General features: G+C 48.2%; 1 protein-coding gene across 1 annotated transcript in view; it reads left to right on the forward strand.

Moving 5' to 3' along the window:
- The window catches only part of B3GNTL1 (UDP-GlcNAc:betaGal beta-1,3-N-acetylglucosaminyltransferase like 1), a 285,413-nt gene that overhangs the window by 249,987 nt on the left and 15,185 nt on the right, over positions 1-20,241 (forward strand). The window lies entirely within an intron of this gene.

Here is a 20,241-nt window from a genome sequence, read left to right on the forward strand (position 1 = left end):
GATTCTTCTTTGTTTCCAACTTTTGCATTCCAGTCACCAGTGATAATTAACGCATCCTGATTGCATGTTCGGTCAATTTCAGACTGCAGAAGTTGATCAAAAATCTTCAGTGTCCTCATCAACGACTTACTCGTTGCAAATACTTTTTTTTTTTTTTTAAACTCAAACAGCGGCTATATGTGTGGAGTTCGCCAGACTGAGTACACAGGAGTCAGACCAAGTACATCTGTGGCAAGGAGGATGGAGAAGCTCAGTATCTTCAACCAAAACAAGGCCAGGAACTAACTGTGGAACAGACCATCAGCTGCTCTATGCATGTTCAAGTTGAAGCTGAAGACAATTAAAACAAGTCCACGAGAACCAAAATATGACCTTGAATATATCCCTCCTGAATTTAGAGACCATCTAAACAATAGATTTGTTGCATTGAACACCCGTGACTGAAAACCAGATGAATTGTGGGATGGCATCAAAAACACATCCATGAAGAAAGCAAAGGTCGTCACAAAGATAGGAAGGGAACAAAAGACCAAAATGGGTGTCAGAAGAGACTCTGAAACTTGCCCTTGAATGGAGAGTAGCTAAAGCAAATGGAAGAAATGACAAGATAAAAGAGCTGAAAAGAAGATTTCAAAGAGCAGCTCAAGAAGGCAAAGTCAGTTATTACAATGAAATGTGCAAAAATCTGGAGTTAGAAAACCAAAAGGGAAGGACACACTCAGCATTTCTCAAGCTGAAAGAACTGAAGAAAAAAAAATCAAACCTCAAGTTGCAGTATTGAAAGATTCTATCAGCAGAATATTGAATGATACAGGAAACATCAAAAGAAGGTGGAAGGAATACACAGTCACCATACCAAAAATAATTGGTTGGTGTTCATCCATTTCAGGAGTTAGCATATGATCAAGAACCAATGGTATTGAAGGAAGAAGTCGAGGCTGCACTGAAGGAACTGGTGAAGAACAAGGCTCCAGGAATTGACAGAATACTCACTGAGATGTTTCAATAAACAAATGCTGCGCTGGAGGCACTCATTTGTCTATGCCAAGAAATTTGGAAGACATTTACCTGGCCAGTTGACTGGAAGAGATCTATATTTATACCCATTCCAAAGAAAGGTGATCCCACAGAAAGTGGAAATTATCTAGCAATATCATTAATATCACACACAAGTAAAATCTTGCTGAAGATAATTCAAGAATGGTTGCAAATTATGGGTAACATTGAGAAGAACGGGAATTCCAGAACACTTATTTGTACTCATAAACAGCCTGTTGATAAACCAAGAGGCAGCCATTCAAACAGAACGAGGAGATACTTCATGGTTTTAAATCAGGAAAGGAGTACACCAGGGCCATATCCTTTCACCATACTTATTCAATCCGTATGCTGAGCAAGTAATCCAAGAAGCTGGACTATATGAAGAAAAATGTGGCATCAGGATTGGAGGAAGAATCATTAACAACCTGAGATATGCAGATGACACAACTTTGCTTGCTGAAAGTGAGGATGACTTGAAGCACTTACTGGTGAAGATTAAAGACTAAAGTCTGCTGTATGGATTACACCTCAATATAAAGAAAACAAGGAACTCTGGTATCATAGTGCCTAAGGCACTTGACTGCTCACCAGAAGGCTGGCGGTTCAAACCCACCAGCCACTCCTCGGAAGGAAGGTTGGGCAATCCTACTTCTGTAGTGATACTGCCTCGGAAACCCAAGGAAGGGTCGCTATGAGTCGGGGCCAACTTGACGGCAAACAACTACAACAACAACATAAAGAAAACAAAAATCCTCACAGCTGGAACAATAAGCAGCATCCTGATAAATTGAGAAAACGTTGAAATTGTCAAAGATTTCATATTACTTGTTTCCACAATCAACACCAACGGAAGCAGCAGTCAGGACATCAGATGACCTATTGCACTGGGCAACTTCACTGCAAAAGAGCTCTTTCAAGTGCTGAAGAGCAAAGATGTCTTTTTGAAGACTAAGGTGTGCCTAACCCAAGCCATGGTATTTTCAGTCTCTCATATGCATGTGACAGCTGCACAGCAGATAAGGAAGACTGAAGAAGCGTTGATGCTTTTGAGTTGTGGTATTGGAGAAGAATTAGAGTACCATGGACTGCTAAAAGGACTAACAAATCTGTCCTGGAAGAATTGTAGCCTGAATGCTCCTTGGAAGCAAGAATGACCAAACTTTGTCTCACCTACTTTAGTCATGTTGTCAAAAGGGACCATTCCCTGGAGAAGGATATCATGCTTGGTAAAGTGTAGGATCAACGACAAAGGGGAAGACCCTAGATGAGATGGATTGACACAGTGGCTGCAACAGTGAGCTCAGGGATAGCAGGGATTGTGAGGCTGGCACAGGACTGGGCAGTGTTTTTTTCTGTTGTACACCGGGCCACTATGAGTTGGAGCTGACTTGACGGTACCTAACAACAACGTGTGTGATGCATGTATGTGTGTGCTGTGTGTGTATGATATGTATATGTGTGTGTACTGTAACATGTATATATGTGGATTTGGTGTATTAAGTGTGTGTGCTGTGTGATACATGTGTGTGTGTTGTACATGTGTATATCTGTGGATCTGTGTGTATGTGTGTATACATGTGTGGTGTATACATGTGTATACAGTGTGTGTGATATGTATATGTATGTGTGTGTGATGTATATGTGTGTATGGTGTATACATGTGGGTGTGGTGTTTGTGTATATGGTGTCTGATAATATGTGTATATGTTGTGCGTGATATGCATGTTTGTGTGTGAAATGTATATGTGTGGTGCACATGTGAATGTGGTATGTGTATGTGTATATATGTGTGGTGTGCATGTGTGAGGTGTATATATGTGTGTCACGTACATGTATATATGGCTGTGAATATGTGTGTGGTATAGGTATGTGTATATGTGTGTGATGTGTATGTAATGTATGTGTGTGTGCTGTATATGATATATGTGTGGATGTGTGGGATGTATATGTGTGTGTGATGTACGTGTGTATAGATGTGAATGTGTGTGTGGTGTGTGGATGTGTGTGATATATATGTATGGTGTATATGTGTGGATGTGTGTGTGTGGTATATGTGTGTGTGTGGTGTGCATGTTTATAGATGTGGATGTGGATTTGTGTGGTCTGTGGAAGGAAGATGGAGCAGTCTGCTTCTGTAAAATGTACTGCCTTGGAAACCCAGTGGGGTCGCTATGAGTAGGAATCAACTCGATGGCTGTGGTTTATACATATGTGTATGTGGTATATGTGTGTGTATGTATAGCATGTGTATAGGTGTCTGTTTGCATGTGTGCATGCTGCTGCAACCTGCAGGGTGTGGGTAGGGGCCCTTCTCTGGATCACCAGGTGACTCACACCCAGGTCATGCGTTAGAGTCAGCAGGTAATCCTCACACACGCTGACTCTGTGGAGTGGCTGGGAGAACCTCATGTGATGGTTCCACGTGTGCTCCCAGTTGTACCATGTGTGAAATTTCAGCCAGAACATGGAGTGGGAGAAGCACTGGATCCAAGCAGACTCGGACTCCTCACTACAGGGCTGGCAGGACGTGCCCCCTGCCTTTGCTCAGGTGCCCAGATCTGGGGAGTTTGTGCTGCAAATCCTTACCCCACTCTCACCACCAACCTCCTTATTGGGGTGCAGGGCAACCCTGACAGCAGCTGCTCAGGACTCTCTGGTGATGATGGGTGGCTTGACTGGGCACCCCACCAGCTGCTGGCCTATCCAGTGCAGAGCGTGTTGGTCCTTGTCCCTTTCCTTCGCATGTGAACGCACACGCACACACACACACATATTGGAGGGGCAGGGTGTCCTGTGGGCAGCAGCACTCTGGGGCGTTTCTCTTCTCCAGAACCACCAAGCCACCGTTTGTTCCAGTTACTTATCGCCATGTGACAAACCACCGCACAAAATTTAAGACCTTAAAACAACAGTTCACTATTATTTGTCACTGTTCTGTGGACTTGCTGGGATCAGCTGAGTGACCTGCAGAAAAACAGCTGGGCAGGAACTCTCTGCAGACTTGGTTCCTCCTATTTGTGGCCCCTGGCCTGGGAGGGCAGCAGCTGTGGGGGCTGGTTTGAGGTCCCTGACAGCATGGCGACCACAGGAAGTAGGGGCTCATCATGTTGCCAGCCTTTTGCCAGATCCAGCATTAGATGCCCAGAAGTCAGGAACGGAAGTGCCCTGTCTCTGCAGGCCCAGCACTGTTCTCTTTTGGGCCCTCAGATGTGAAAGTCGTCACCAGACTTGAGTGGGAGGGTCAAGCTGGAGGTACTTCCAGGACTCTTCCAGCCGTAACCAGCCTCCAGGTCAACGGCAGAGGCCAGCGAGGGGAGCTCTGCCCTCTCTCACATGTGTGTGCCCCCCATACCTCCACACCCACTGGCCCTTCTGCAAAGCCCAGTGGCCTCACCATCCTTTTCTCCACACTGTGGTTCCCCCAGTCCCAGAGTCCTGTCCCAGAAGGACCCTCACCCCCAGGGAAACCATGATTAGAGACACTCCAGTCCCTGAGGATGGCCTTCCTAACTTGACAACACCCACCCAGCAGGGCTGCCATGACCTTTGTGACCCTCATGCCTTGAGCTGATTGGCCATTGGTTATACTGTGAGCTGATTGGCTGGTAGTTATGTGGTTATGCTGTGGGCTGAACGTGATGTGCTGGGAGCTGATTGCCTGAGACTTTGGAGATGGCCCGTGTGTGTGTGTGGGGGGGGGGAGCTGCACAACTTTGTGTGTGTGTGTGCACATGTGTGTGGTGGGGGGACCTATAGAACCTCAGCATATGTGGAGGGGGCCTGCACAGCCTCGTGTGTGCGTGTCTGGGTGGTGTGTCTGGGGGGCTGAACAGCCTCACGTGTGTGTGTGTGTGTGTGTTGGGGGGGCCTGTACAACCTCAGCATGTATGTGTGTCGGTATCTGTGTGGTGTGTTGGGGGGGGCCTGAACAGCCTCTGTGTGTGTGTGTGTGTGTGTGTGTGTGGTGGAGGGTTCCCTGCAGAATGTCAGCTTCCGAAGGCCTTAGCAGCAGGGTTTATGTGTGGGGACGGTCTGAGGTGACCACCCCTGACTCGAAGCTGGATCCAGCTGTGCCCCACGACCGGCTCATCATCTCACTTTGGAACTTTTCCTCTCTTCCTGCCCTTTCACTGCAGCTGGCCCGGCACCATGAAAGGCGTGGATCTGTCATCCAAGTGCTAGCAGAAACAGGATAGGGGGTGCCGCAGGTTCAGTTCCTGGGCCGCCTGCTCCAGTCAGACAGCAGTCTGCTCCTACTTTTTCCACTTGCTCACTGAGTCTCAATCGTTATTGAGCCTTGACACTCTCCACCTCAGAGGGTAAAACACACAGCTCGCCTCTCATCTGCAGGATTATCTAAAAGTGGTATCTGCAGAAACTACCCTCACCCCCACCCAGGACCTTTGCAAGCAGTTGTCATTTATATACCAAAAGCTGAAAACCCTCAGAATAGAGTTACTTTTAGAAATAGAGACTTGCTTCCTTTGGAAAACTATTTTGGAAGATTTTGTACAATTACATCATTTTATGAGACCATTTGTTCTGTTCCACGCAAACCTCGTCTGCAATAGAAAGTCCAGCTACGTACTCACCTGGAAAGAATGCTTCTCCTGGGACGTTCTTGGGGGAGCATTATGGGAAAACTATATGGTGCTTGTCAGAATGGTTTTCCCTTATAAAATACTTTAAGAGGGAGGCGAATCAAGAGAAGATACCTTTAGCAGAAGTTGGGTGGATTTTTTTTGTATATGAAGAATTTCCGTTCCTACTGATCAGATTAGAAACACGGACCAAAGTAAGAAAATAGGTATATTTAGCATCTGTGTGCTGTGTTGAGACTTAAGCTGTTCTAGAGAAAACCAAGAATCTTCCCCAGAATGCCATGCTACCATGGCATCGAAGTCCAGATAGAGAGCAGAGAAGGGTGGGCAGGGACAGATCGTGTGTAACACTGCAGCAGACTCTGGTGCAGGAGCCTGGTCATCTGAAACAGGTACTGTAGTGTCCTGCAGCCTGGCAGAAAGGGCCTTGTCTTTAAACCGTGCTCAGTGGATCTGCCATTTTAAACCATGACCTTGGGCAGGTTGCTTCATCTCACTGAACTTCAGCTTCCTTGTCTTCACTGAGAAAGGAAAACAGCATAATTTCTTGGGGTTGAGGAGGGTTAGACAACACCACACCGCAAGGTGGGATGCTTGGTGTAGTGCCTGGAAGCAGGGGCTCTCAGTTCTCGGTGGAAGCTCTGAATGACCCTGTGTTCACACACATTGTTTCGACATTAGCTGAGGTGGTTCTGCACCATTTGTGTGGTTTGGCCTGAAGTTACAGTGCTGATTGTTGTTGTTGTTGTTGTTGTTGTTGTTATGTGCCATCGAGTCAGACCCAACTCACAGCGACCCCTCCTTGGGTTTCCGAGGCAGTATCACTAAGGAAGTAGATTGCCCCATCTTCCTTCCGAGGAGTGGCTGGTGGGTTTGAACCGCAAGCCTTCTGATTAGCAGTCAAGTGCCTTAGGCACTATGCTACCAGAGCTCCCTCCTAGTGCTGATTAGGGCAAGCAAAAGACTGGCAGGCTACCCCAGAACTTTAGCAGGAAGATTCTGAAATGAAATAGCCAAAAGGGTCTTTGTAAACTCCCCACACATCGATACCTGAGAGGCCCAAGTGAACAACATGTGACCACAGACCACAAACATGACACGTGACCACAGACCACAAACATGCCAGCAACAGAGGTGTAAGAGGGCCTAGTGGAAACCAAGCTGGGGCCGAGTACAAAGCTGTCTGAACTCTGAATGCCCTCTGGACAAACACACTCAGATCCATTGGAGGGTGGAAACCTTACGGACCTGAGGTGTTTGAGCTCAGCTCTGGTCAGCCATTGGCTGGCTGTGCTGTTCAAACAAAGGGAGACCTCTATGCTGCAGGCTTTAGAATTGGAAAGAACAAAAGAACACTGAGCAGAGACTGCAGCAGTCACATTCCTCAGAGGAAGCAGAGTACACAGATTGAGCCTGGGCCACTTAGACAGCGGACACTCGCCTGGGGCAGCGAGAGCTTTGAGTCCAAAGTGGCTACAGTTCAGGCCTATCATCCAGTCTCCAGCAAAGCACTGTGAGATGCAGAGAGATAAGAAAGTGTCACCATGTGTAGGAAAAGCTAGTGAATAGAGACTTGTCAAGCGGATGAAGACATTGAACTCAACTGTGTGTAGGAAAAGCCAGTGAATAGAGACTTGCCGAGTGGGTGAAGACGTTGGATTTACTGTGTGTAGAAAAAGCCAGTCAGAAGAGACTTACTGAGTGGGTGAAGACGTTGGACTCAGCAGACTTCAAGTAGCTCTTACCAGTGTTCCATGGAGGCTTTGTTGTCTTACTTCCACTTAATTTTTAAACATGGCTGAATAAGCATTCGGTCTCTCCTCTTTCTTGACCACTGTAATTGCAGCCATTATAGGCAAGGTCGTTTGTGTGTTGTACCCCAAAGCTGCTGGTTCCCCTTCTCCTGCCCTGGTAGGACTCGCATGCCTGCCAGGCTGGGCAGAGATGGGGCAACCCTGGAAAGAACACCACAGATGCCCCTGTTCTTACCAGAAGTTTAGTTGTTTTTCATGCAAGATCACTTCTCAGCTTAGTGTATGCCTTTGGCTGATTTCTAGAGTCTAAAAGATAGTTGTTCTTGGCAGGTTTGTCCAGTTTTGTCATTGCTTTTGGGGAAGGAGGTTTTCCAAGCTCACCCATGGACGTTTGGAAAGGCACACCACCTCAGTAAATCAGGGCAGGGACAATGAGTGTCAGTGAGATCCCACATTTCAGCCCAGCGTGCTTTGCTGGGTGTTGACTGGGTAACACTGCTCGGTGTGTATGTACAAGCTCTCTCTTCCTCTTCCTTATACACACATGCACACTCACATATGCACACACACCGTGGTCTTGTGCAGGGCTCACCTCAGTTGCTGTACCTGGAGCTGGCCTGGTGCTCTCAGGCAGTTTGTGAATATGGGAGCATCTAGGTGGGAAGAGCCCAGACCTCCAGGAGAGCCTGAGGGGCCTTAGCCAATGTGTGAACAGCATGAAGTAACACGATCTTCTAGCTGTGAAGTGACTGTAACAAAAAGAAGGCTTTAAGAAGCCTATCGAGCAAGCCAGTGTGGGATGCAGCGTGCACTTAGGCTGCCAGACGACAGCATTAGCTGTGCTGCACTGGCAGGGCCCAGGCTGCCTGTATGGCTTACACTCCTGGAGCGTCATGGGTCATCGATGGAGACGCCCCTGTGTCACACATCCTGCAGCAAAGGGATTACCATGTAAACGGGCTGACATTCTACAGTGTAAGTTACTGGTTTCTGGGTCAGTGCTTTCTCCATGTAAAAGCGCAGTAGAGCCACTCCACTTGGCTGTAATGTCCTGACTGTCGGACAGGTTGCGGGTGGTATGAGCCATGGCCCTCACAGTGCCCACCATTCACTGCTTAGCCAACTTGACCCTTCCTCCTAGTTCCTGGGGTTAATGAATGCCAAGGCGTGGCTGGGCCCTTGGGTGTCTGGGCAGAATATTCTCAGAGATACGGCTGACAGAGAGATGAACCCCCCACCAGGAGGCAGCAATGCAGGCAGACCTTGCCCTGGCTGGGAGAGGAGGCAGAGGCTTGTCTTCACAGCCGAGGAGAAGATCTACCATGGTCATCACAAGCTGAAAACAGCCACTCCACACAGGGCTGGCACTTGGGTGCAGAGTGGCCTGAGCTACTCTGAGGACTGGCCTACTGTCCTGACCATGCCTGAGCGAGGGTTGGAGTCTGGAGTGCTGTGAGTGGCATCACTATGCAGGAAGGCCCTGTAGGTGGCAAAATGGACCAGTCCCCTCATTAGGACACCATGCACTTCATTTACATGGTCCAACCCCTAGAAGGTTGCTATGCACCTTATTTGCATTATTTGTAAAAAAAAACCTCACTGCCATCGAGTCGCATCAGACTCATAGCGACCCCTCCTTGGGTTTCCAAGGCAATAACTCTATAGAAGTAGATTGCCCAACCTTCCTTCCAAGGAGTGGCTGGAGCCTTCTGGTTAGCAGTCAAGTGCCTACACTACGCCACGCTGTTTAGTCCGCTTGGTGGACCACGAGCAGCTCATTTGCATAGCCCCCCCCCCAATCCAGTCATTTGCAAGGGAGTTAAAGACCGTGGCAGGAAAGGCCATATAGAAGTGCTCTATCACACAGCACTGACTCACGGGGACCTTGTGTGTCACAGAACAAAACATGCCCAGTCCTGTGCCACCTCCGGACTCATGGCAGTGTTTGAGCCCATTGTTGCCGCCACTGCCAGCCCTCTTATTGAGGGTCTTCCTCTTGGTGTGGACTCTAATCTGTAGCCATTCCGGTGGGTGGTGGCATCACATTGGGTGTTCATGTGCATTTGTCTGATGACCGTGTACTTACAAGTTGCTTGTACCTCTTCGCTGGCCCATTCAGGTCAGGCCCTGGTTCTCCCTTCTTCACTTGGCCAGCACAACCAGTGTGGTGCACTGGTCTTTGCCACGCTTGTGTGCCTTTATACTGTTATCTCGTAGATCTGTGTTGCTGAAGAAGGAGTTGAATTGTATTTCAGGCGGATACTTAGTTCTGGCCCATGGAGATGCAGCTCGAGCCACGAATGGAAGCCAGATGACTTGAAATGCTTTGTGTTGTTGTCGTTATGTGCTTTCGAGTTGGGCCCGACTCATAGCGACCCCTCCTTGGGTTTCCAAGGTGGTATCACTATGGAAGTAGATTGCCCAACCTTCCTTCCGAGGAGTGGCTGGTGGGTTTGGACCTCAAGCCTTCTGGTTAGCAGTCAAGTACCTTAGGCACTACGCTACCAGAGCTCCTGAAATGCTTCGTTAAAACAGTGAAAGAAGTAGATGCACTGAATTCTACTGTGATGTTTAACCCACTGTGCACAGAGCGTTATCATCCCAACCTGTAATCAACATAACGATCAGTGAGATACGTTAAATTCTTTTCGCATGAATCTTCAAAACCAAAACATGCTTGTCATGTACCGAGCATCTCGACTACACTGGTCATTCTTGAGGTGCCCAGTGGCTGCCATCCTGGACACACGGGGACACAGTCTTCTCATTGCTCTCACACTTGAGCACAACCGCTGAAGCATCAGGTCTCCAGCTGCAGAGTAGATTTGCCAGAAAATACCTCTGGATTTTTGGCAAGTGAGAGATGAAAACAGGAAACTTGATTTCTGCTCTCTCAGTTTCCAAGCATCAGTGTGAAATCAGGTGGTTTTCTGGTAGTCAGGGAAGGCTGTGGCCTGCACTGGTCAGGATTGACGATTGTATTTTCCAGACGGTGCTGGCACTCAGAGGACCTTTACATGGCAGTCACAGAAGTGCTGTGCCCACTGCCCTCCTGGGGGCCCTGCCCGTGACTGGGCAGCTGTCTCCCCTGGCACTCACTGCCCAGTGTGAGGTGGATGGAGTTGGAAAGGTGGTTCTCGTCTCTTGGTTTCACAGAGCTGCCTCACAGTGCAGCTGTTCAACATTACCATTGTGAGAGTCTCCCCGGTGGTGGTAAAGTTCTTTAAAATCTCTTCAGGGTTGTTTGTATGCAGCCAGCCCCAGGCACTCACTGACCTGCTCTGTGTCACTGGAGGTGGGGGGAGGTTCCAGGCCCTCTTGTGGGGGTCCCACCGACAGCACTCTGGTGACTATTTCTTTCACTCAGAAGTACCTTCTGCACTGACCCATGTTGGTGCCCTTGTCCGTGGTCTGTCCGTTGGCTCTTCACTGGGGCAGGCTCCATAGCACGTGCACACTGCTGGGCCATCCACTCACTGCTGATGGAGGCTCCGTTTGCTTCCAGTGTTTGGTAGTTTGAATAAAGCTGCCATGAACATCCGTGCACAAATTTGTGTGGTTGCATGTTTTCATTGTTCTTGAGTAGTACCTCACAGTGGGGTGGCTGGCTTCTGTGGCAGATCTGTGTCTAACTTTATGAGAACCTGCCCACCTTTTTTGTCAAGTGGCTCAGCAGTTTACAAGCATATTCCCTGCTGCCGCACTTGGGACTGAAGGTCTGTTAAAGCTTAGCATTCTGGGAGAGTAAACCAAACCAAAATCCCTGCCATCGAGTTGGACCCGACCCACAGCAACCCCTCCTTGGGTTTCCGAGGCGGTATCACTACAGAAGTAGATTGCCCAACCTTCCTTCCAAGGAGTGGCTGGTGGGTAGTGGCATTTTATTGGAGGGTAGTGGCTAAAATGTCATTTTCCTGCTGGCTAATCATACTGATTATCTTTTCACGTGCTCAGTGGTCACTCACGTGTGCATGACATATTTTCAATTTTTTGCCCATTTTTAATTCAGAGTTGTGAGAATTTTTAGTATGTCCTGGATGCAAGTCCTTAGATAACATCCATTGTGAATATTTTGCGCTGGTCTGTAACTCTCCTTTTTATTTTCTTTACAGGGTATTTCAGAGAGCAAAAGCTTTTAATTTTCATGAAGTCCAGTTTATCCCTTTCTTGGATTCAGTGTCTTATTTTCACTTCCATTTGGTTAAAAGTGGTCTCCTTTTCTTTTTCTAGTTATTCTTTAATCTTAGGTTAGTGAGATGTGTACCATAAGTCTCTGTTTGGTTTCTGATTTAATTCTGGGGTTTTCAGGGACGTGCTCGTTTGGTGTCTGATTTCAGCCCTTTTAGATCTCTGGAGGCTTATTTTACTGCCCAGCACATGGTCTTTCCTGGTGACCCTCGGAAGGATTTTGGCTCCGGTGAGAACTGGGCTGCCAGCTCCATGTGAGCTTGGGCCATCACAGGGTGGTGACCTGTGCCATCCCTTGGACCTGTGTGACCACAGGCCATAGGCTCACCACCCTCATATGTCCCACTTCAGTGCAGAGCCCAAGAGTATGGTGAGCTACCTGAGGGAGGGTACAGGCTGTAAAAAGGGGAGATGGCGTGCTGGAGGTCAGGGTGGAGGTGACCATGGAAGACCCTTCCTCACCTTCACTATGTACAGTGTGACTAAAGGATGGTGGTGGGTGGCAGCGCACCAGGGCAGAGATGTTTGGCAGCTTTTTATGCCATCGAAAGTCTTGCCATGTCTGAAAGCAAGGAGCCTAGGGGCAAAATGGCGAATGCTGTATGGGGACAAGGATGGGCAGCATCACCTGGGAAGTGGGAGCCAGCCTCAAGGGGCAGCAGAGCTGTGTACACTCTGGTTATTGTCACGTGAGGCCTCTCTGGCCTTGGCACCCATGCCAGCGGCCAGTGGTGTTCCGGTTGCTTTGGGTGATTCCCTCCCTCGTGGAGGCCAGGACCCCTTCAAGCCCTGTCGGAGCCCTGCAGACTCTCTGAAATAGCAAGTGTGTAGTTCGAGCTGATGTGCACTTTTCTTGATGGGTCTCTGTGGCCAGCAGTGCCATCGTGAACTCTAGGCGTGGAGTAAACAGAGGTTGTTGCAGGCCCAGCTGAGAACATGGACCTGGGTTTGCGGTTTGGATCCAGCCTCCACTTCCTAGCCACAGCGTCGGCAGCTGGCCTAAATGCTCTGTGCCTGTTTCCACCTCTGCAACATCTTTAGTTCATTGAAGCTGTTCACTGTGCTGATGACCATGTGTGGGCAGCCCAGCTAGCCATGAGGGGAGGTCATTAGGAGCAGAGCGGAGACTGAGGCCCCGGCTGACACCACTTGCCCATCACGGAAATCAGACCATGGTGACAGCAAGGCCCACCCCAGGAGCTTCAGGGCCCACTCCTCAGCAGAATTACGGTTTTCAGGGACCCCTCCAACTCCTGCCTCCACAGTGTCTACTCAGACCCAAGTCCTCACCTGATGTCGCTGGGTTGGATGGACCCATCCCAGCTCTCCACAGAGGTTGCTTGTGGGCAGCCAGGCCATGGGAGAGGAATGGCCACAGGTCTTCTAAGGGCATGGCTGGCAGATTGGAGGTGCTTCCCAGGGAGTGGGCCAGCAGGGCTCCTTTTAGAGAGGGCTCCTTGGCTATGACTTGGTAGGTTAAATTGTGCACGTGGAACACGTGCAGTGCTCTGGGCTGGTTACTGTGCTGTAACTGTCTCCATGTGAATCTCTTTGGGTGCATGCAGGTAGATGGGGTCTCAGCATTTTCAGAAAAGAAAACCGTGTCAACAGTGAATTTCATCCCCCTCTTCTGCACACTCTGCTCTTGAGCACCACCTATTGGAGCTGGAACCTTAGGCCACAACCACCGGTCCTCTCACCTGGGCGCAGGGAGGTGGATCTCTGGGACTCCTGGCCAGCACTTGACGGCCCCCGGGCCCTGGGGACAGGAAGCTGCAGACCCTGGCTTGCACGCTACCTCATCTCCAGGTCAGGTCAGGCCTACGAAGGGCTCACTCAGCTGATAGCACCCCACTCTCCACAAGGGCAGAGGCCCACTCAAAGCAGGGCTGAGCACTTGACAGCGTCTCTGAGCAGCAAGGACCAGCAGGCTGAATCCTCTGCTCTGTAGCCCACAAGCTCAAGGCTTTGGGGTGAACTGAGTTTCCAAACTGAATGGCCTGCGGAGGGAAAGAAGCTCTTAAAGGGAATAAGGATGGCGGGAGAGGCGTTGGGCGGCGGCATGTTGGGGTGACACATAGCAGGCGACTGTCCTGGGGACTGTCAGAGAAGCCGTGGGGCATGCTGGGGACTCCCCTGGCAGCTCTGTGCCACCCCTCGCCAGAAGCGCCCCCTGCAGCTGTGCCCTGGTGGAGGGGTGCTGCTGTCCAGTGCACTCGCTGGTGGCTACAGTGCATCCCTGGTCCCGCCATCCCGCCCAGGCGCCACCTGGGTCTGTGTGCCACGTTAAAAGCAGCTGTCTAAGACACATGGGTCCAGAAAACCACATGTCAAGAGATCTGAGTCTGAAGCAGGAGGCAAGCCCAGAAGGGTGCAAGTGGGTTTGCACAGCACCACCGTCTGCTCCGCCCATTGCTGACCACAGTGACTGTCTACAGGCTTGGGTTAGCACTTGGTCAACAAGGGGGCCCTGTCGCTGTGACCGTCCACAGGTAGGAGGAGATACAGATTGTTCCCCTTTCCTTGAACGTTGGTCCTGGGCCACATACTGATTGTGGGGAAAGATCACTGGATGTGCACTGCATGGCCTTAGACAGTGCTGATCCGAGCGAAGAAGTGTCTTTTTTCTTCTCCAGCCCCATTTCTTCTGTAGAATTTACTCCTACTTGTTTGTGTCAGGGAGTCCCTGGGTGGCAGGAACGTTCCAGAACATTCCATAGCACCATCCACTCCACCCATCAACCCCAGGATGTTCCACTCCACCCATCGACTCCAGGTCATTCCTCAGCACCATCCACTCTGCCCATCGACTCCAGGAGGTTCCACAGCACCATCCACTCCACCCATTGACTCCAGAACATTCCACAGCACCAGAACGTTCCTCAGCACCATCGACTCCGCCCATCGACTCCAGAGCGTTGCTCAGCAGCTGCAGGACACAAACTCTGCTCACATGAAGGAGGAGCACTTATGAGAGGGACTGAATTCTGGGCCATGAATGCTCACTCAAGTCATACAAAATGTGCTTTTGTCTGTAATGGTCTTAAATTAGGGATCAGTAATAGAGAGTGACCTGGAGACTAATCGCTCACTATTCAGAAAACCTATGATACGCTTCAGATAAGCCAGTGGCCAATGAAGGACTCAAAACAGAAATAAAAAAGTGCTTAGAATTAAATGCAAGTTAAAACACATGTCAAAATTATGAGATGCCTTGAGACAGTACTTAGAAGCAAATTCATTTATAGCACTAAAAACACATACGAGAAAGAAGAAAAGTCTCAATTTACTGAGCTCAGTTTCCACTGTAACAAACTAGAAAAAGAGCAAATGAAACTCAAAGATGCAGAAGAAAGAAGATAAGAGTGAAAATCAGTGAAATAGAAAAACACAATCCATGAAACCAAACGTTGGTTCTTCAAGAAGATCAGGAAGACTGGTAAACCTTAAGGCAGCTAGATCCAGAAAAAAAAGATACGAGTTACTCATAGCAAGAATGAGAAAAGCAACACACTACAGTTTCTACACTTAGTTAAAGGAGAATAAGGAAATATTTTGAACAACATAATGCCAGTAAGTTCAACAATGCAGATGGAGTGGACTGTTTCCTTAAAAGACACAAACTCCCAAGTCTCCATCTGGTATAACAGTGGACAAGCTTCATAGCCCTACATCTGTGAAAGAAATTGAATTTATAGTTACAGACATTCTCACAGAACAGAAGCAGAAATCACTCCAGGCCCAGGTGGATTCACCCCACAGTTTAAGGAGAAATGCCCATTTTGTTCAGCCAGGGTCAAGTCTCTGAGGGAAGACACAGAGCACCTGCACCAGGAAGAAAGCTGGCATGACATGTTGCTCAGCCTGCTGTGTGCCTAGCACTTGGCATGATGAACTTTACATAGCATCAGATTAAACACAGGTTGTTCACGTACAAATATATTACAGTTCTAAAAAGCAGCTGGAACTGATGACTGGCAGATTTCTGACAGCGCAGGTAAAGGCCTGTCTAGTTAGAAACCAAAAGGGAAGACTAAAGCAGCACCTGCTCAACAAGGTAAAACCAACTGCTGTGACCATCCACAGGCTCAGGTTAGTACCTGATCCACAGGCAGGACCAGCTGCTGTAGCTGTCTGTGGGCTCAGATTAGCACCTGGTCCATGAGGCGGGACCGGCTACTGTGACCATCCACGGGCAGGGGGAGATACAGATTGTTCCCCTTTCCTCTGACGTTGGTCGTGGGCCACATACCATTTGTGGGGAAGGATTGCTGGGTGTGCACTGCATGACCACAGACGGTGCTGGTGAGAGCGAAGCAGCGTCTTTTTTCTTCTCCAGCCCCATTTCTCCTGTAGAATTTACTCCCACTTGTTTGTGTCAGGGACGAACAGTTAACTTGTCTGTTAACTGAAAGGCTGATGGTTCGAACCCACCCAGAGGTGCCTTGGGAGAAAGCCTGGTGGTGTGCTTTGGAAAGGTCACATTCTTGAACCCCATGGAGCGCTGTTGTGTTCTGCACAGGTGGGGTCACCATGAGTTGGAATCGATGTTACAGCAGCTGATTGGATTTTCTCAGTGTCAGCATCATTTCGTGTAGAGGGAAGCAGCGTGCTGGTATGAGCATGGCCGGTGAGAGGCAAGCATGGCTCCTGTAGGAGGTGACCTGACTCACCAGTAGCCTCAGGCTCAGGCTGCCAGGAACTGGCATCCCACGTGGTGCTTGCTGCTCCACAGGGGCCTTTGAGCAGCACCAACATGTAGAAACAATCACAAAGTTGTCCGCACTCCCTGGCCCCCGTCGCCTCTGGTAGGCCTTGGTGTTCAACAGTGTGACAGGCATGGGCTCTGCCAGCCCCTCCATGTGTGCTCGTGTGTCTGCATGCACATCCATGTGTAGATAGAGAGCTTGTGGATGTTCACACACACAGATAGGTGGGGAGTGTGTGGATGTCCACACACGCTTACATGCAGGTAGGTAGGCAGCAAGTGGATGTTCACACACACGTACACGCAGGTAGGTAGGCAGCGTGTGGATGTTCATACATGCATACATGCAGGTGGGAAGGCAGCGTGTGGATGGTCACACGCTTACGCGCAGGTAGATAGGCAGCGTGTGGATGGTCACACACGCTTACACACAGGTAGGTAGAGAGCATGTGGATGTTCACACACGCTTACACATAGGTAGGGAATGTAGCTTTTCTCTGGCTTTAAAGCAACCTTGTTTTCTAAATTATTAATAAACTTGACTATTTTAGAGCGGTTTAGGTTTACAGAAAAGCTGCACTAAAGAAAAGAGTTCCCATGTATCCCAACCTCCCAAAACCAAAACCAAATCCGCTGCCATCAAGTTGATTCTAACTCACAGTGACACTAACCCTGGTTTCCCCTAATCCTCAGATGTTGCACTAATGTGGCATGTTGGTCCTAATTGATGAACCAGTATCAACATGTTACTAACACTAAAGCCCATGGTTTGCATTTCACCACCCGTCTGCCAGTCTGTTCACCACCCGTCTGCCAGTCTGTTCACCACCCGTCTGCCAGTCTGTTCAACTTTGGTGGCTTGTGTGTTGCTGTGATGCTGGCAACTGTGATCTAGTATTTCAAATACCAGCAGGGCCCCCCATGGTGGACAGGTTTCAGTGGAGCTTCTTGCTGGTCAGACAGACCAGTAGGAAAGGCCCAGTGATGTACTTGTGCGGTTTAGCCAGTGAGAATACTGTGGATCACAACAGAACATTGTCATGCAGAGCTGGAAGGGGAGCCCCTAGGCTGGAAGGCACTGTGGCCATAACTACGGACTCACTTCCACCAAGGTCCAGAAGACGGCGCAGGGCTGGGCAGTGCTTCGTTTCATGGTCCCTGGGGTCACCACAAGTCAGAGCCAACTTGGGAACAACAACAGGGTTCACATTAGGCTTCCTCTTCGTATTGTGTGGTCCTCTGAGTTTGGCACAGTATTATGTCATCTTGCTTCTTTAAGAAATTCAGAAAGCACAGAAGAGTGGGCCAGGCACAGCCGTGTAAGATCTCTTGTTTTGTTCTGTCTCCTTCCAGACAGTGATCAGTTTGGTGGAATCCTCCCAGACACTCTAGTTTGTGATGCACTAGTAACCTAGGTGTTAGTCTCCTTTGCCTTAACTCGTATAACTTTGTAAGATGTAATTCACGTACCATAATATTCATCCTTTTTGTGTGTAGAATTCAGTGCTTTCAGTTCACAAAAGTTGTGCAACCATCACTACTAGTTCAGACCTTTATCACCTGGAAAGGAACCCCTGCCCATCAGCGTCATTCCCTGTTCCTAATACTTCCAGTCACTGCACCAAAACCAAAAACCAAACTCATCAAGTCGATTTTGATTCTTAGCGACCCCTCCTTAGGTTTCTGAGAGGTATCTCTATGGAAATAGATTGCCCAGCCTTCCTTCCGAGGAGTGGCTGGTGGGTTTGAAGTGCCAGCCTTCTGGCTAGCAAGCAAATGCCTTAGGCACTACACCATCAGAGCTTCTGTCACTGGCAGCCACTGTGTGAACTCTGGACATTCTGTGTAAATGGAATTGTACAACAGATGGCCTTCTGTGACTTTTTGCTGCTGCTTCTTTTTTTTTTTTTCTTATTGTGATTTGGGTGAAAATTTACAGAGCAAATTCACTTTCCATACAGCAGTTCATGTACACTTTGTCTTAAACATTGGCCACAGTTTACCACAATGCAATGCAACAGCTCCCCTCCCACTTCTTCCTGATAGTTACCTCTTCCCCCCTGTGTCCATCTCTCCATGCACTCCTGCCCCCTGAGCTGTCTCCCTGTGCATAAGTGGCTGTTCTTTCTTCCATGATTATTCTCTCCAAGGAGTATCTCTACCTCAGGTAAATGTTCAACTCATATGCCTGTCTTTTGTTTGACTTGAAGCCACAGGTGTGTGTTCAATTCCAGACCTGAAGAGCAGCTAGGGGCCATAGTCTCAGTGGTTCTACCAGGCTCTGTCGGACCAGGAAACCTGGTCCCCCCCCCTTTTTTTTTTTTCTCCAAATGATTTTGAGTTTTGTTCCACATTGTTCTCCCTTTCTATCAAGGATCTTCTACATAGATCCCCTTCCAAGTGGATGACAGTGGTAGCCAGGCACCATCTAGTTCTTCTGGTCTCATAGTTGTATAGGCTATAGATCGGATGGTGTACCAGTCGCTAGGACTAATTGTTTCCATGAATTTTTGGTTTTCTTCATTCTTCTTTGCTCTGGACGAGGAGAGACCCATCATTGCATATAGATGGCAGCTTGCAAGCTTTTAAGATCCCAGTTGCTACTCGCCAAGGTAGGAGGTGGAACAATGTTTTGTATAGTATGTTATGCCAGTTGAGCTTGATGTCCCCTGCGACTATGGTCCCAAGTGACAGGTTCAGCTACTCGGCCCCTCTGGGTAGCTGGCTGTGACCAAACAGTGACTACAACCTTGCCCTTTGTCAGCTCTATTATACACCTGGGAATTCAGATCATACACATAAACTTATAGGACCATTGTCTGCCAACCCTGTACTTGTTCTTGGGTACACTTCCCACTTCATAGACATACCTAATAGATCAGCCTGTCCACCCACATCTATCCACCCATATACCCATGTTTGCCTTCACTGACAACACAGTACTGTATGTGCAAAAGGGTTCATCTTTGTTATCTGTACCTCCCGTGTACCTCTCTATGTCTTCCTCTTCTTCAATGCAACTATGTTGAGCACTCACATTTGGTACACTGCCCTTCTCTTCACCCAAATAATTACTTGTCTCTACCTATCTAACACTGTTCCCTCCCATCCCCTCCCACCTTTGGTAACCAACAAAGAAAATTTCCTTCCATACATAAACCTTTCCTTGACTTTTTACAATAGCGGACTAATACAATATTTGTCCTTCTGTGATTGACTCATTTCACTCAGCATAATGTCCTTCAAGTTCATCCATGTTATGTGATGTTTTGCCGATTCTACGTTATTCTTTAGCATTGCATAGTATTCCATTGTGTGTATGTACCATAGTTTGGTTATCCATTCTTCAGTTAATAGACATCAAGGTTGTTTCCATCTTTTGGTTATTGTAATTAGTGTTTTGCAGTATTTCAATGTTTTTAAATTTATTAAGGCTTGCTTTATGGCATAACATATGGTCTACCGTGGAAAACGTTCCATGTGCACTGGAGAAGAATGTATATTCTGCTGCTGTTGGGCGAAGTGCTCTGTAGATGTCTATAAGGCCAAGTTGATAGATTGTATTGTCTAGCTCTTCTGCATCTTTGTTGAGTTTCTTTCCTGTTGTTCTATCTTTCAATGAAAGTGGTGAATTAAAGTCTCCTACTATGACTGTGGAATGATCTATTTGGCTTTTCAATTCTTTTAAAGTCTGATTTATGTATTTTGAGGTTCTTTCATTGGGTCCATAGATATTTATTATGATTATATCTTCATGTTCAACTGATCTTTTAATCATTATATAATGTCCTTCTTTGTCTCGTATGGTGGTTTTTATCTTAAAGTCAATTTGAACAGAAATTAATACTGCCACTCCTGTTCTCTTACAGTTGCCATTTGCTTGATATATCTTTTTCCAACCTTTGATTTTTAGTCTATTTTTGTCTTTATCTCTAAGGTGTGTCTCTTG

This window comes from Orycteropus afer, unplaced genomic scaffold, assembly GCF_000298275.1.
Source record: "Orycteropus afer afer isolate SDZICR_OR568_19922 unplaced genomic scaffold, OryAfe1.0 scaffold00018, whole genome shotgun sequence".
NCBI classification, from domain to species: domain Eukaryota; kingdom Metazoa; phylum Chordata; class Mammalia; order Tubulidentata; family Orycteropodidae; genus Orycteropus; species Orycteropus afer.